General features: G+C 28.4%; 1 protein-coding gene across 1 annotated transcript in view; it reads left to right on the top strand.

Moving 5' to 3' along the window:
* The window catches only part of LOC129961714 (galectin-4-like), a 66,185-nt gene that overhangs the window by 483 nt on the left and 48,145 nt on the right, over window positions 1-17,557 (top strand). The gene's annotated exons all lie outside the window — the stretch shown is intronic.

Genomic DNA, 17,557 nt, shown 5'->3' with positions numbered 1-17,557 from the left:
ATAACAAAGGGAAGTTAAATATAATAAAGTTTTTAAAAAATCAAGCATTTTATCATTTTGATAAAGAACAACAAGCTTTCCAAATTTAATATAATCCGAAATCTACAATGTACGAATCTGTGTAGGACCAAATCCATCATTTAGGATATCATGATTTCAGCAATTAAAACTGACTGTATTTCTTTATATTTCTTGAATACAAAAATAACCCAGTTTTTTTATTTTTTTATTTTAGTGGAAATCTAAAATGAAAATGCTTCATATTTAGTATTTTATTTGTTAATTCCAAAGGATTCCTTCATATATTGTTCTCAAAATCATTATTAGTAAATTTGAAAAATTAGAATTTATCTGACATATTCGTTTATAAATTTTTCTGTCTATCAATTTGTGGACTCATATACATATTTTTCATTGAAAAAAAAAAGATTTATATGCAGATAAAATCATAATCTTTTCCGGCCCGAATAAAAAGAAAAAAATATGCAGAAAAGCACTTTGCTCCGCAATATCATTCAGCGTCTCAGTCTTAGAACGGGTTAACTTAAAATGGATTAACAAAAACTATATAATGGAATTCGATTAGAGAGAATTCAACTGAAATGCTTACTTTCATAAAACTTGTTTTCTTGAATAATGAATAAAATTGCATAGATGAATCTGCATGAGCCTGTGAAGTTGGATTTTTTTCCCTTCGGTTCATCATGAACAGAATAATATTTTTTTTTTCTTTCTTTATTAATGAAGTTATCATTTGAAAAACATAACACCTCTATTATTCAGAGCTTATACTCGAATTATGATTCATCTGCAATGTTGGGTTGATTCATCTGTCATGCGGAATACTGAATAATAAATAAAATGTTGAATAATACAGCTAAGTTGAATAATAGAGCTGAATAATAAATAATAATAATAGAGCTGAATAATAAATAATAATAATAGAGCTGAATAATAAATAAAAATAATAGAGCTGAATAATAAATAATAATAATAGAGCTGAATAATAAATAATAATAATAGAGCTGAATAATAAATAAAAATAATAGAGCTGAATAATAAATAATAATAGAGCTGAATAATAAATAATAATAATACAGCTGAATAATAAATAATAATAATAATACAGCTGAATAATAAATAATAATAATACAGCTGAATAATAAATAATAATACAGCTGAATAATAAATAATAATAATAATAATACAGCTGAATAATAAATAATGTGGCTGAATAATAAATAATGTGGCTGAATAATAAATAATGTAGCTGAATAATAAATAATACAGCTGAATAATAAATAATGTAGCTGAATAATAAATAATACAGCTGAATAATACAGCTAAGTTGAATAATACAGCTGAATAATAAATAATAATAATAATAATAATACAACTGAATAAATAATAATAATAATAATACAACTGAATAATAAATAATGTGGCTGAATAATAAATAATGTAGCTGAATAATACAGCTAAGTTGAATAATACAGCTGAATAATAAATAATAATAATAATAATACAGCTGAATAATATATAATAATAATAGTAATAATAATAATACAGCTGAATAATATATAATAATAATAGTAATAATAATAATACAGCTGAATAATAAATAATGTGGCTGAATAATAAATAATGTAGCTGAATAATAAATAATACAGTTGAATAATACAGCTGAATAATAAATAAAATGTTGGGTTGATTCATCTGTCATGCGGAATACTGAATAATAAATAAAATGTTGGGTTGATTCATCTGTCATGCGGAATACTGAATAATAAATAAAATTGCATAGATAAATCTGCATGAGTCTGTGAAGTTGGATTTTTTTTTTTCCCTTCGGCTCATCATTAACAGAATAATATTTTTTTTCTTTCATTATTAATGGAATTATCATTTGAAAAACATAACACCTATATAATTCAGAGCTTATACTCGAATTATGATTCATCTGAAATGTTGGGTTGATTCATCTGTCACGCGGATTTATCCATTCCCATGCATTTCATTCTACTCTCGAGTCATCAAATAAATTTACTGAAAAAAATGTCACCTGAAACATCAACAAGTTACCGAAAATAGAAGCGAAATAAATTCTTTCCATTGATTTGAATTAATGAAAAAAAAATTGTTTTCTCAACTTTAACATTAGCAAAAGCGCAGGAATGAAGGATTTATTGAAATAATAAAATTAGCATGAATTTCATTATAACAATATAAGTCATTGTTATGAACTGTGTGTAAAATTAATTTTGGAAAAAAAAATCCTCTAAAATTAGAGAACAAATTGTATTGTTAAAAAGTTAATGTTTTGAATTTTAAAAATTTTATTAATTTTTAATAAATGAAAAATCATTACATCGAAGAAAGAATAAGTGCCAAATTTGATATTACATGGTCTGTATTGTAAAGTGTAGTATTCCATGGGAATACTACACTTCAATACAGACTGTGACAGAATTTCAATAAAATGTGCGGTTCGAATTTCATACCTCACATTTTATTGAAATTCTTCAAACCTAAATACGTTATAAAGTTAAAAAAATTCCATAATTAATGAGGTAAGTGAGGTAATTTCTAAATGTAACGGATTTAAATAATATTCAATTTTGCGAAGATTTTTCGACTTCTTTTGGGAGGTGCAGAAAAATTATTTTTCTGCTATTTAGTTATTTTAAAATTTATTTAATTAAAATTAAATTTAGTAATTAATTAAATTAATTAATTTAGTAATTAATTAAATTAAGTAGTTTAGTAATTAATTAAATTAAGTAATTTAGTAGTTCAAATTAATTAAATTAAGTAATTTAGTAGTTCAAATTAATTAAATTAAATAATTTAGTAATTCAAATTAATTAAATTTTTAAAAAGTTATTTTAAATTTATTATACCTACCCCCTTTCTTTTTAATTTCAACATTATGAGTAATTCTTAATTGAGCCGATAACAGAATGAAGAAATAAATCAAAAGTATAATAATATTTTTCACAATACTAAATTGATTGAATATAGTTATAATGATATGAATAATTTTTATTTAATGAATGAGAGAAACGCGTTCTATTTATACATGACTAATATTGATCATATTCGAAATATTTAATTATTATGAATAGAAAGTTAATAATCTTCCATTTAATTCACAAAAATAAATTCTAAAATTTATGGAGCAATCAGTAAGAAATTTGAAAGTAGAACTTATTTATTTCCCATTTCAAATCAAAATGAAATGAAATCTATAAAAAATATTCATTTAAACTAGACCTTAATTTATTTTGATATACTTGTTACAATCTTGACGTACACTGTAAAAATTAATTTCATCCTCCCCATATAAGAAAATTTTGTTTTGTATGATAATCTTTAAATTTTTTTATGTCATGATACTTAGATTATATAATAGCGTTGTACGGTTAAAATTTTGAAACCATCGATGCGTATATTACCTAATTTCTTCCATTAAAATGTGTCATCATCTACAAAATAAGATTTTTTCTCATTTTATTTATGTAATGGGAACATTAATGTATTAAAAATTCTTAAAGTGAATTAGATGCCCATATACACGTGATAGGTGTTTTGCTTACAATCTTTCGATTATTTTGCCGAATTAAGAAATGAAGTATCTCAATATTTCCTTAATTGTCAATATATTTTAATTTACAGTCTTCTGATTCATATAAAATTTATTTGTAATTTTATGGAATAAAAAAAAATATGTATTTCTGTTAGTAGTAGGGATTGCAATACCGGTATAACGGGATACCGAATACCGGTATTTTGAGCCATTTGTACAATTTTGTAATACCGGTATTCACAAGTTTAAATACCGGTTTTTCGGTATTTACTAGAATTTTTTTAAGTTTCTCCACTATATGTTCAGGTATCGCGAACATAGCAAAATAGTATGCGTTTTTGTTTTTATGTCTCCATAACGGGCGAAATTAATTAGCTAATTAACGGCTTTATTAATTGCTTAAATCTAAATTAACGAAACATGGATTATCCCTGAAAGAAAATATTGTATCCTTAACGACTGATGGAGCAGCAATTATGAAAAAAGTTGGAAAGTGGATTGGTGCAAATCGGCAGTTGTGCTATGCACATGGAATTCAATTAGGAGTAATAGATGTATTATACCAAAAAAAAAAAAAAATAAAGAATAGAAGAATCCAAATACTGTGGATATAGAAACTTCGGATTCCGACTTTGAAAAGAGTAAGAGTGAGAGTGATATTGACAATGAAGATAATGACAATGTAATTGTGGAAGAAGATATTGCTAATGAGGATGGAATATTAACCCATCAAGAATTGCTTCCTATAATTTATAAAGTTCGAAAAATTGTTAAGATATTTAAACGTTCCCTTATAAAAAGGATATTTTACTAAAATATATACTAACTGAAAATAACACAGAATATATGTTAATATTGGATTCTAAAACACGTTGGAATAGTTTACTCCTAATGATGGAACGATTTTTGAAACTGAGAAGTCCAATCCAAAAAGCAATAATCGACATAAACCTGTAAATTAATTTTTCAGATAGTGAATTCGACTTAATATCCAGAACTATATCAGCTCTACTTCCAATAAAACTGACTATTGAGGCATTGTGTCGGAGAGATTCCAATTTATTAACAGCTAATGCAACAATAAATTTCACGTTGCAGTCACTGAAAGAACAGTACACATCACTATCTGAAGAATTATATATTACATTGAAAAATCGCACAGAAGAAAGGCATACCGAAATAGAAAATGTTTTACGGTATTTACATAATTATAATGATTTTAAAAATGAAAATGAAAAAGAAGAAACCAATTCAAATCTGATTAAGTTTAGAGTAAATTTTCTTAAAATTTTTTATCCACAATCCTATCCACATTCAGAAGAATTCGGTTCTATTATCGAAGATTATGATGTCACTACTGTCGATAGTGAAAAAGAATTGTCTCTTGAACAAAAATTAGAATTAGCGATAAATAAAAAAACATCTCAACGAACCAAAATGCAATACAGAAATCAGCTATATCCAAAACCATCCGACGAGAAATTGATTTATTTGAAGATGAGGGATTTAGAAGTAAATACTTGGAAAAAATATATTGCTGACAGTATCACCGACTAGCGTAGATGCCGAAAGAGCGTTTTCGACAGCTGGTCATTTTTACACAAAATTACTTTTCAGGCTTAATGACAGTACAATGGATGCATTATGGTTTTTAAGATCACATTTCAAAAAGTTGTAATAGTACCCCAGGCTCAATAGTGGTATTTACACTTTTTTGTGATTTAAATAAGATGTTTCTTTACTATTTTGTGATTATATACTGTTATAATTTATAAGTTACAAATTATTTTTTGTGATATTTACACTCTCTAACAAAACTGACAAATAAAACAAAGAAACACATGTGTTTTCTTTCTTTTTCTAAAATTTCTAATACCGGTATTAAAACCGGTATCCCGGTATTAAGATTTAAAAAATACCGAATACCGGTATTGAACTTTTGGTCCGGTATTGCAATCCTTAGTTAGTAGTATTTCGTAAAATTCATTTGCAACTCAATATTAATTTAAGCATACAGGAAATATTTTGTTGTTTGAGCTTATATTAATTTTAATGAATATCTAATAGATATAGTGTATATCTTGATATTTATAATAATTAAGAAAACGAAAGAACCAACCACTGGTATGATTTCGTCAATTTTATTCTATATGAAAAATCATAAAGTTCAGATACGCCGTCAGTGGTCGACCCCTTCCTCTCCTCATTTTCGAGAGAAATTTCAAAATCTTTTCACTGCAAATTCTAAATGGGGGAAAAAACACCGCGACAGACTTCTCCAACCCCGATCGTTGCATAGATTTCATCCATTCTTATTATGTATAAAAGCTCAAGACGCTTAGATTGGTCATGAATGGACATCTGTCTTCATTCCTTCTCCATTTTTTTGAAACATCGCAAAACAAAACCATAACACATAGCACCAACCTCAAAACCTAGACCGATTTTGCCAATTTTATAAATCAACTAATTTCTCGACTTAGCAAATAATGGATAGCATATAACTTTACATAGCTAACCAATTTGAAGATTCTCTGTTTATTGCCTCAGTATAATTTAAAATTGTCCTTTCATTTAACGTTAATAAAAGGTAATTCATCAAACTAGGTTGAGATTACTAAATAAATTAACATCGTGAGTGAAAAGTTAATCGCTGAAGCCGGCTTGCAATTCATTTTATAGTTTAACTTGATAACATGAGAAATTAAAAAAGTTTCATAGATAACTTGTAAATTTCTGATCTCTGAATTTGTCATAAATATTAGGAAGGATTAAAAAAAAGTTACAAGATCCATTACTCCAAATAAAAAAATGAGCTAAATTTTATTTTCTCAAAGGGTATAAGAGCTTTCGTCTTTCCAGCTAAGTTGCCATCAAAATTTATTGCATTTCAGACATGTTATATCAAATGGAATATCAAAAATTGATCTGGCGAAGCGTAAATTCTGCTTGTTAAATTCATCACCAAATAATGACATTTATGCAAAGTCTATAATGAACAAAGAATGTAAAATTATCGCTGTTCTGAGCCAGAAAGAATGGCAATGTATGCCAACTCAATCCAACTTTTAAGATTTGAAGTCAAATTTTAAGTGAGAGATGTGGTACCATCTCCATATAGCTCAGATTTGGCTCCGAAGGATTACCTCTTTTTCCCCATTATATGAGCATTTATAAGGAGCAAAGTACCTATATGACAATGAAGTCATGAATGTGTCCCAATGAGCAGGGGTATTGTTTCTTGCCAGCCGGGATGTAAAATGTTTATTATTAGTAGATGGATTCCATAGTAAACGATAGTTGGAATAATAAAGGTTTAACGAATTTGCTTTCACATTATCCAAAGTACACTGTAAGATAGTGGGAATGTTCTATGTAAAATTTTCTCGCATGCTTCACATTAAATATGTTGTGCCCCTTATCCCCACATAAAAAAAAATTGTCGACCTTGATTCAACTGTTATCGAATTCCATGAGAGCTTATATTTTATTTTCAGAGTCATGCATTTAAGCATTTTGTGCTTTAAAATATAGTGAAGAAAAGCAAATATGCATTATGAACCCTTTTTTTTTAACCTAATGAAACCAAAATTTGAAAAAGAACTACTATTTTAGTAACAAGATCAAATTTCATTTAACAAAAAGTTTCACCCATTAGCTACTGTATTTGTATTTATACAAATGTGCAGACCTAAGACCATCAAACCCTTGACAGATTTAATTCAAAATTTGACACAGATTTATAGAAATTCAAATTATATACCAGATTTCATTCCTCTATCTCTTGATCTTTTTTATAATGGTATTAATTTGTATAAAAACAGTTGGGCATATAGACTTCCTTTGAAAATATTTTATTCAAAATTTGATAGAAATCTATAAACCTTGTGTAAATACCACATATCAAATTTCATCTGTCTACCTCAAACTGTTTTTTGAGTTATTGAGTTCACAGACAGACAGACAGATAACTCCACGAATGGGTTTTTCAAACTCAGGGAAATCTTAAACGCGGTGATCTGTCAACGTTTCAAATTCGAATTTTTGGACGATTGCAGTAGTAACTGTACAGTAACAATGGAGATGTAAAACATTTATTTTAAATGCAATATTTACATAATACATTTCAAAAATAAAATATTTGAAAAAGATTTATAACTGAATTTGCAATAAAGTAAATTAGCAAAGTTGTTAAAGTATAGAATTTGTAGTTTATTATATCATAATTAAGTATGTAGGCACCGTAATGTAATTAAAAACTATTCATAAGCTTTTTGCATTGGCTTGTGTTGTTTTTTCGAAAATTTCGAGGATTTTCCGAGATTTTTACATATCTGACTTCCACAAGTAATCAGGAATTTTATAAAATACTTTCTTTACTGGTAAGCCTTTTTTTTTAATTTGTTTTCCAATTCAATTCGACATAATTCTTTATATCAACAATAGTTGACAAATATATAGAGAGTTTTTGTCTTTTTTAAATGGGATGCACCATCGTGTAGCTTATAATTTTATCACATAATACACAGTTGAAAAAAGCAGTATTTGCTTCTTTATATAATAAAATGCATTTTAGAGCAAAATTTTTCTCTTTTGAATAATTTTCTTCGAAATTACTAACAGATCTATTATTTTTGAGTTAATATCTTATATTTAAATTCATCTTTCTAACTTATTGCACTTTTGTGTTATAATGATCATCTATAACCGAACATTAGATAGGCTTCTCTAATTTAGAGCAAACACCGAATATTACATTTTCAATCGAATGAGTTCATTAATTATTTAAAATATCTCATTTATAAAGCTTGTTGCACCATGTCATTTCATGATCATGAATACGCAGACAGATTTCTTATTAATGGCTTTGTAAAATGTGAATTTACTGCATTATACCAATATAGTTATACCTTGACAATCCATCAAGAGTGATCTTCTCCAAACTTTCTTGCATACCATCTAATAAGGGTGTTATCCCTCTCCGTCCCGTATATAAAAGTTTGGGCTTTGGTGAAAGCCATGAACTCTGCGAACATCCCCCAAATAATAATTTTATATTTTGAAGGAATCCGAATATTTTAGACTCCTTTTTGTCGACAGGTTGGACACAAAATGTGAGAGAGAAATACAATTTAAGTTACAGGACCACATACCAAATTTCAGTTATCTAACTTACTCAGCTTCTGAATTTTTGTATTTACGTGCATAAGAATAAAAAGACTAACAGACGATCAAACAACTCACAGACAAAATTTGATAAGAATCAACACTTTCAATGCTAAAATTATGTTCTAAATTTTTCTGATCTAACTTTATGTGTTCTGAAGTTTTTGTGTTCTCTGTCAAACAGTAAAATTCGGTTTAGTTTAGTTTAATTACATTAACGTCCCGTTGAAAAGCAACACTAGGGCTATTTTGGGACGAACCTCGTAATTCAGAACCGCTGTCAGATGACGAGGACGACACTTGAGCTGGCACCCCCTCTCCACACCACACCAGCGGGAGGACGTTTGGCCTTGACAGATTTAACGAGCAATAGACCCCCTTACACGATGGTTCTTCGATGGAATCGGATCTCGAACCTGAAACCCTAAGCCTCACGAGCCGACCACCAGAAAACCGCGGCAATACAGTAAAATTCAGCGAGATAGAGAGACTCCGTGTGGATGAATTTCATTTGAAATTTAACAAAAATCTACAAATTTAATGTAAAAATCATATATTAAATTACAATCTTCTAATTCAAAACGTTTTTGAATAATCATACTCAAAGCCATGCAGATTGACCTAATTCCAGAAACTCATCTTTTGAAATTAAAATTTTAATCTGAAATGTGGAGAATCATCAAAATCCTAATTAATTCTAATTCTTTAACGATTACAATGTCTCTTTTTACTACGTATTCATGAAAATATAATGGCCAAGAACAATGAAAACCTAATTAACTTTTTAATACGATAAATCTAACCATCTTTATTTTTTATTTATTTGGATTACAAGGCGAACTGTGCATTATTTTTAAATTTTCCGGATCTCTGCCAGACTGCGGATGGCAAACAAAGGTTAGAAAAATAAAAACTCCCTGAACAAACAGGAATATTTGTTACATCATAAAATGAATGTAACAAATGAATAATATAATATAATGAATAATGATAATGAATGTACATACACTCATTATCACAACGCTAGTTAACAAGCACAAACCAGAGGAAGTGATTTCATCGACATTTTCTCGAGGAATTCCCCTCCACCTATTATTCTTATTGAAATTTTAAATATTAAATAAGCTTTGAACGTTACAAGTACTCAGTTTGTTTGTTTTTTTAGAGACCCACATATAAGAGCTTTATGTTTCTTAGTATATTAAAGAAAATGATGGCTTTTTTTTCCTGATTAACTGAAATCAAAATAGACACATTTTAATAACGAGATTACGTATCAAATTTCGCATATCTAAGTTATTGCGTGTTTCAGTATCGCGTCTGCATACCTGCGAAATTACAGACCAACAGACGGACTTCGACGGATTTCATTCAAAATTAGGTACGGTGTTATTTATAAGAAGATAAACCTGAGTTACAAATTTTATCTATCCAGCCTTTCACGTTTTGTAGTAAATTTGTTCTTCAACAGACGAATGGACAAATTTTCTATGGATGGATGTAGTCCAAAGCTTAATAAAATTCTACAGATACTAAATCTCCAATCAGCGACATCAGTCCCCAGAAACACTCTCGCATTTCATTTAATGGAGGAATTTGCCTTCTCCCACCCCAACAGCCACATAAAGTTATGGACCTTGAATAGGGTCTTGAGCACCATGATTTCACAGTGCAACAATAGATAATTACTGGACCTCGTAATATAAAGAAAAAAAGCACTTCGAACGTTTTTATTTTCTCGTATACGTAGCATGAAGAAAGTATAGTAACCGCCAAAAAATTCGAACTTGACGAATTTAATTTTGACGAATCTCAACGTTTTAGACCTCCCAGAGATCGAAAAACAAATTTTTAGAAAATATCTGTCTGTCTGTGTGCCTGTGATAAAGATAACTCAATAGCGCTTTGAACTAGAAGGTTGAAATGTGGTCTTAGCAGCAAATTTGTAGATTTCAATCAAATTTTGAGTAAAATCTGTTCAGAGGAAGTCTGTCCGGCTGTTCGAATGTACGAAGTTAACATAGAAACTACAAAACGAAGAGAGCTAGATAAATGAAATTCAGTACACAGATTTAACATCTATAGTCAAATTTCAAATTAAATATCAGTCAAATTTTGATCCCTATTGAACAACAGGTTGACTGCCTGTCAGTCTGTATTTTCAGAAATATGTAAACGCGATAATTCAAAAACACAATGACTTAAATATCTCAAATTTGTTACAAGGTTTTGTGACTACAAGTGCAGTTTTGTGTCAAATTTTTATTTCAATCTGTTTAAAAAAACGTGTCTAAAACACAAATGAGATTTTTGAATACTATTAATGCAAAACAGGGATTCATTGTCAAATAACTCACCAAAGATGATACGATAGATTCAGTAAAAATAATAAATTCACGTCAAAAGTTAGTAATAATAAAAGTAATTATTGCACGCCATTGCCATGTGCAGCGTTCTCTGGATGACAGGTTTATTAAAGAGTACGCGATAAAGTTTTGGGGAAAACCCCACCGCTGTTTTTTTTAATTAAAACTTAAAAATTAACTACAATTTCAATAACACGATCATCTATTAAATTTCATTTATCTAAATTTTTGCAATTTTGAGTTATTGGTATCACATACATACGACAGAACTGACAGGCAGGTGGTCAACTCCTTGACAGAATTAATTCAAAATTTGTTATGGTTTGTTTCAATATATTAGATGTTTAAATTATGTTCCAAATTGTTATTTAGCAAGTTCTTCACATTTTGTAGCAATCAGTTCGTGTTTGAGCAGATTTACAGAAAAATTTTCTCTCGATGAATTTCATTCAAAATCTAATAGAGATCTACAAATATGCTGTACTAAATTTCATCCATGTAGCTCAAAGCATTAAGTTATCGTGTTCCTAGACAAGTATAATTTTTTAAAGATTTTCTCAAGCTTAGGGAGACCTGAAACATGGATATTCGTCGAAATGTCAAGTTCGAATTTTTTTGAAGATTACAATACTTTCTTTTTCTAGTAGTAAATTCTTTTTCTCGACGACGATTTTCTTCCTCTTTTTTTTATATTCGAGAATGTAAAAATAAAGTCTTCGTATATGGAAAACTAAAGATAAAATTCGTAATACCAATTAAGGGGTTCCAACTTTGCTGGATAATATCAGGTTATATAATAATGTAAGACGATCTTCCGATGGGAAATATTTATATATCAGATAAATAATAAACGAAAACTGAAGAAAAATTTAAAGTCCCTCAAAGTTGATAATATTAAAGTTCATAAATAGAATGAATTTTAATTAAAATGATGCAAACAGACATTTATTTACAGTTGTTGGTTACAAATAAGTACAGTTGATAAAAGCCAAAACAATTTACTCTCCATTGAACTACTTCACTGAAAGAGTACGAGAAAATTTAAAATGATACAGAACCGATCGATTTAGATTTTCAGCCAATTTCATCAATTTCGTTTCAGTCTAAACATCTATTATCATATTTGTTCAATAAAAGCATAGCAGTAATGTCTGGTCAATATTTGCAGCAAGACTTTTGCAAGACAAGAGTCAAGTTGCCAAACTCAGAGCCTAAATCTTGGTCTAGAAACTAAAATAACAATGTCTAGTATCAATATTCTTTTCAAATGATGATTTCTATAGAAAATGTTATGAAAAAGAATCCAAAATTTTCAGTCCTCTCCAGAATTTCACCCTATCCTTTTCAAATAATCAACAAAAAGTTTTTCTGTCAAAATAAAAAAGAAAATTGCATGAGCTAACAACAAAAATGAAAGTTGAAGAGTGGCTGATCTCAATTAAATTGAAAGTAATTAATAACTACATTTATTTAAAAAGTTTTTAAAAATACGCTTTCTTTTATATGCACATCAGTAGAAATTTTTTAACAATAACTTATCTATATTTAAATCTTGAATTTCATCAGAGGCATTCACTTGAAGAATAATTCTATCCTCTGAGAGTGCTTATGGCTTTCTAATAAATGATTCCGAGTAATTGTCCTGCTTTTTAATTAATATTACGTCGTCTGTTGTATTTTGTTAATTTCTACAAATACAGTTCTTTATGTATATTCGGCTGTGTTTTTTTACTTATACTTCATGTTTTTATGGAATAAATTATATTTTCTCCCTGTCTAACCTATACCATATACACCGTACGATTGGTCTATTAATTACGAAATTTATATTAATAAATAAAATATTTTTATAATATAAGCTTCATATTTGGCAGATGAATTTCTTTTTCCGAAATTGGCTTTCAAACAGCGAATAATTATTTATAATAATCTTTCAGAAATAACTTTTAATCCGTTAAAGAAATGTGTATTTCATAAAAAAAAAAAAAAAAAAAAATGTTTTTAAATATTGTATTTTTTTTAATAACACAGCGTTAAAAATATGTTGTTTGAACAAAGAATTCAAAAATTTTGCTTTTTAAAAACTTAATTTTGATTCAAAATACTTGTTACGACTCCAAAATTGGTATAAAATTAGAGGATAGGGAACAAAGAATTATTAATTTTTTATTTTATGATAAAGGAAATATATGCAATTTCAAATATTTATTTCAATAAATTTATTGAAATGGTTTAGGTCAGGATAATTTTCTTAAATTTGTGTGTTCACAGGTTCTTAACAACTGTACGATTTGGAAGTTTGTGTGTATCCCAATTTTGTATCCAAATCGTTTGAGATACAGGGATAGTTAAATGAATTTATTGCTTCGATTAACAGATGGAGCCACCGTATTCATTTCTGTGATCGGAGTCACCAACCGACATTGCCACACTGCTTAAATGAATGATAGTAATGATACAATATAAAAATTACAATACGCCTTAAAATATTTTGTAAATATTTAAGCTAATACATTTGCATCTTTTCTCATTCTATCGTATATTTTGCAACCCAATTCTTTTGATTTATTTTGGATGCTAAACAGAAAATTTAATAAATCATTATTCCTGCTGCCATCTAATGGGCAATTAAACAATTTATTTTAGCCCCCCCCCCCTTCCTATTCTTTATTTGGAACTAGCAAATAAACAAGATCAAAGTGAAAATAATATTCATATTTAATAAAAATTATCTAATTTTTAAATGTTTGAAACTGGAAATAAATATCTGAAAAATTCCCAAGGTTTTTTTTTTTTTTTCAATAATTCCCATTTATAACATAATTCATAACGTTTGTCCATAAATGATTTAATTTTGTCCCAAATGTACTCATTGCGAATCAATAAAGATATTTTTAAGCATTCATAATTAATTTTTTTTAACTTAGTAAAGAAAAAAGAGTAGAGATAAAATTTGGAAACATGATGCTGTGCAAGATTAAATGCTCTATATATTTCTACTTACTTTTTTCCTAATATCGCATTCTGATCTGCCACATTTATAAATCACATAGTATGCACATATGTATCGGATAGATATAATTTTTATTCTGAAAAAAAATATTAAAATTTTGAAAGGAATTTTTTGTTAAATACAATTACTTTTACTTCGCAATCGAGAAAGACAAAATGATAAATGAATTTATCTGCAAATTTCTGAACTGGATATAAACTGACGAATTTATCCAACACTTCTTAACTTTTAAAAATTCTTGACAAAAGATTGTGTAGGAAAATATCTAAAATTTATTAAGTTTTTTTTTTTAGAAAACGTCCTATATCAATCTAATTTCGAATCTAAAATAAACGAATTTGGCACTTTTTAGAATACTATTATCTTGAACTCGACGTTGAAGTAATTTCAAAATTCTATTGCATTTTAAAATTATAAACCTAAAGTAATCCAAAGATAAAAATAGTTTTGGTTAATGCATTTATTCTTGCAAGCGCTAACTTCCATTCAATGAAAATAATAATCAATTTATTGTAATATAAATTGTATTGTTATATAAATTGTCTATGATTGAAAATTATTTATTTCTCATTTTTAAGTAATTAAAAAATCATTCAAATAATAGTTAACAAAATCGTAAAGCATTAAATCAGTAAAATGTAAAATATAGTGGAAGATATCTTGGTAATTCTTAAACTTTAAAATAGAATTGCTAGAATTTTAGAATTTTATTGCATTTAGCTAAAAAAAAAGATTTAAATCGCTGTTATTGATTTCATTTCTTTTCCTTTATTACGTTTATTTTTTTAGTTTAGCAGCTTTCAAAAGTTGTTAGAGTTCTTCTAATAATAAAGTACATACTCTTTAAATTATTTTGGAAATGAATTTCAAAATATTGAACTAAATAATATGAAATTTCCGATTGTAAGAAAAAGCTCATAAGTATGAAACGCTACCTAGATTGAACCGGTGTCGTAAACCCATTTCTATACAATATTTAGACCAAAAAATAGGCAAATTATGTTACAAATGTGCAAATGTAGTTTATGGCGCCAGTTTTTTTTAAAGAAAGCTCTATATAATTAGAGAAAGTAAAGAGCAAAATATGCTATTATTTACTTACAATGGAAATGTGCTTGGATTCAGGCATTTTAATAATTTTGTTTAAAAGATTCAACTAAATATTATGATTATAGCTAATTTTTCATTTTTTGAAATTCTTCGATAGCACGTCTTATCAACTTATAAGTTCTTAGAAATGGAGTAGGAAATATATCAACTTCCCCATCTTTAGGGTTAGTTTGAGACAAAGCGGATTTAATTCAAATCGAAAACAGATCACAATGATGAGTCTACTGATATCCACTCTCCAGACTACCACGTTATATCAATGCGACAATATCAGGACCGCAATGCGAAATTCAATGGAACCAGACTGATTTGCCTTGCTTTATGATGTAATCATGTCTCGAAAACAAAGTTAATATCTGAAACCACGGTCTGATCAACCATTTCATCTCCGAATTTTCACTTTCCTCCGGCAGAAAAGCACTTGATTTCTATAATTCATACCCATGAATATGATGGATCTTCTGTGGATTACTGTTTCCAAATAGAAAATCATCGGTTACAATGATGTCACTAGAAATCTCCCACCACATGTCTTCTTGATGAGTAAACCAACAAGGGTGGTCTTCAAAACTTCCTCATGCTGCTTAATAAAAGTCACATAAGAATTATGAACCTTAAGTAAGACCTCCAAGGCTACGAATGTTCAGATTTTTTTTTATTTTCATTGTCTTGCCTATGAACAGAACACTGAATATTTGAACTTATCTTTCCTACGCTACGTCATTTACGATTCATTGAATAGGAAAGATGACAGAATATGCATTTTGGACGCCTTTCTTTTCGACTGAATTTAGTATTTGATACAAAACATTTATTTTACATTATTTATTATTAATACAGAATATTTTAGTAAGAATATTATACACCAAATTTATCTAAATTATTGCGTTTTTGACTTATTGATCTTACATGTATGTGAATGTACAGACCAACAGCTAGTCAAAACAATATAGAATTTGGTTTAAAATCGAACAGAAACTATATTTGAATGCTAAATATATACACAAATTTTATATTTAGTTTTTTAAAATTTTTGTATTTATCGTATTTGTTTGCACTTTGACAACTTAACTTCCTCTGGTTGAAAGTTTGATTGAAATATACGAATTTTGTGTAAAGACCACATACCAAATTTCAGGAGTTTAGCTCAAAACGTTTGTGAATGATCGTCTTTATAGATAAGCGCAGCGTCAAACAGGCATAGTTCAAAATGTATGTTTATCGGACTCGAGATGATCTAAAACGTGGAGATGCGTCAAAATCTCGAATTCGAATGTTTTGACTATTACAATACTTTCTTTTTGTGTATTTTGTATAGTAAACCAGCGGGAGTGGTCTCCGAAAAACTTTCTCGCATACTCTCTAATAAACTTGCCAAGCCAGAGAACACCTTGGATAGCACTATATACAACAGTAGCAAAATTTCAATTTTTGGCATGAATTTATCATTTTTGCTGAATGTATCGTATGACCCCTGGGGGGGTGTCATTTGGAGAGTAATCCCTGGCATGCATTAACAGTATAAAAAAAAGGAATTTGTGTTTTAGACAAGTTTTTATCTACCGATTAAAACGAAAATTTAACACACAACTGCACTTATAGTTACAAAATCCCATACCAAATTTCATATATTTAGGTCGTTGCATTTTTGAATTTTTACGTTTGATCATTTCTAAAAGTATAGACAGACAGCCAATCAGAAGGTAGATTTGACTCAAAATTGGACATGTGTCGAAACTACAAATCTTAAATCTGTGTACCGAATTTTATCTATCAGCTCTCTTAATTAAGTAATTATCGTGTCAACTTCTATTCGGACAGCCGGACTTTATAGTAAAATTTTATAGAAAACTTCAAATTTAAGGTAAAGCCCATATACTAAATTTCAACCGTCAAGCTAAAATCGTTTTTGAATTATCTTTGTCACAGATAGACAGATGTACATTTTCCCAGAATGTGTTTTTCGAACTTAGAGAAGTCTAAAACGTACAGATTCGTCAAAATCTCAATTTTTTTTTTTATGATTACTATACTTTCCCTATACTACGTATACGAGAAAGTAGAAAGATATATATAATAGTTAGTAATAGTTAATCTTATTTAGTTAAGACAAAAGCTTCGCAGAAACGCAAATTGATTTATGAAGATTTCAAAGAACATTTTCCTCGCTCCACTGGCGCTGGATGTGAGTGGGCTACTTCAAAAGAACCAGGAAGAGTAGCTGACTGTCTCGTGTCTGTGCCGATGTTTATGCGGAAAAATATTGCGTAAAGTTGAATTCCATCAACGAGGAGATGTTCCTGACTTCGGGCAAAA

This window comes from Argiope bruennichi, chromosome 1 (genome assembly GCF_947563725.1).
Source record: "Argiope bruennichi chromosome 1, qqArgBrue1.1, whole genome shotgun sequence".
Taxonomy (NCBI): domain Eukaryota; kingdom Metazoa; phylum Arthropoda; class Arachnida; order Araneae; family Araneidae; genus Argiope; species Argiope bruennichi.
This window is presented reverse-complemented; position numbering and strand designations above follow the sequence as displayed.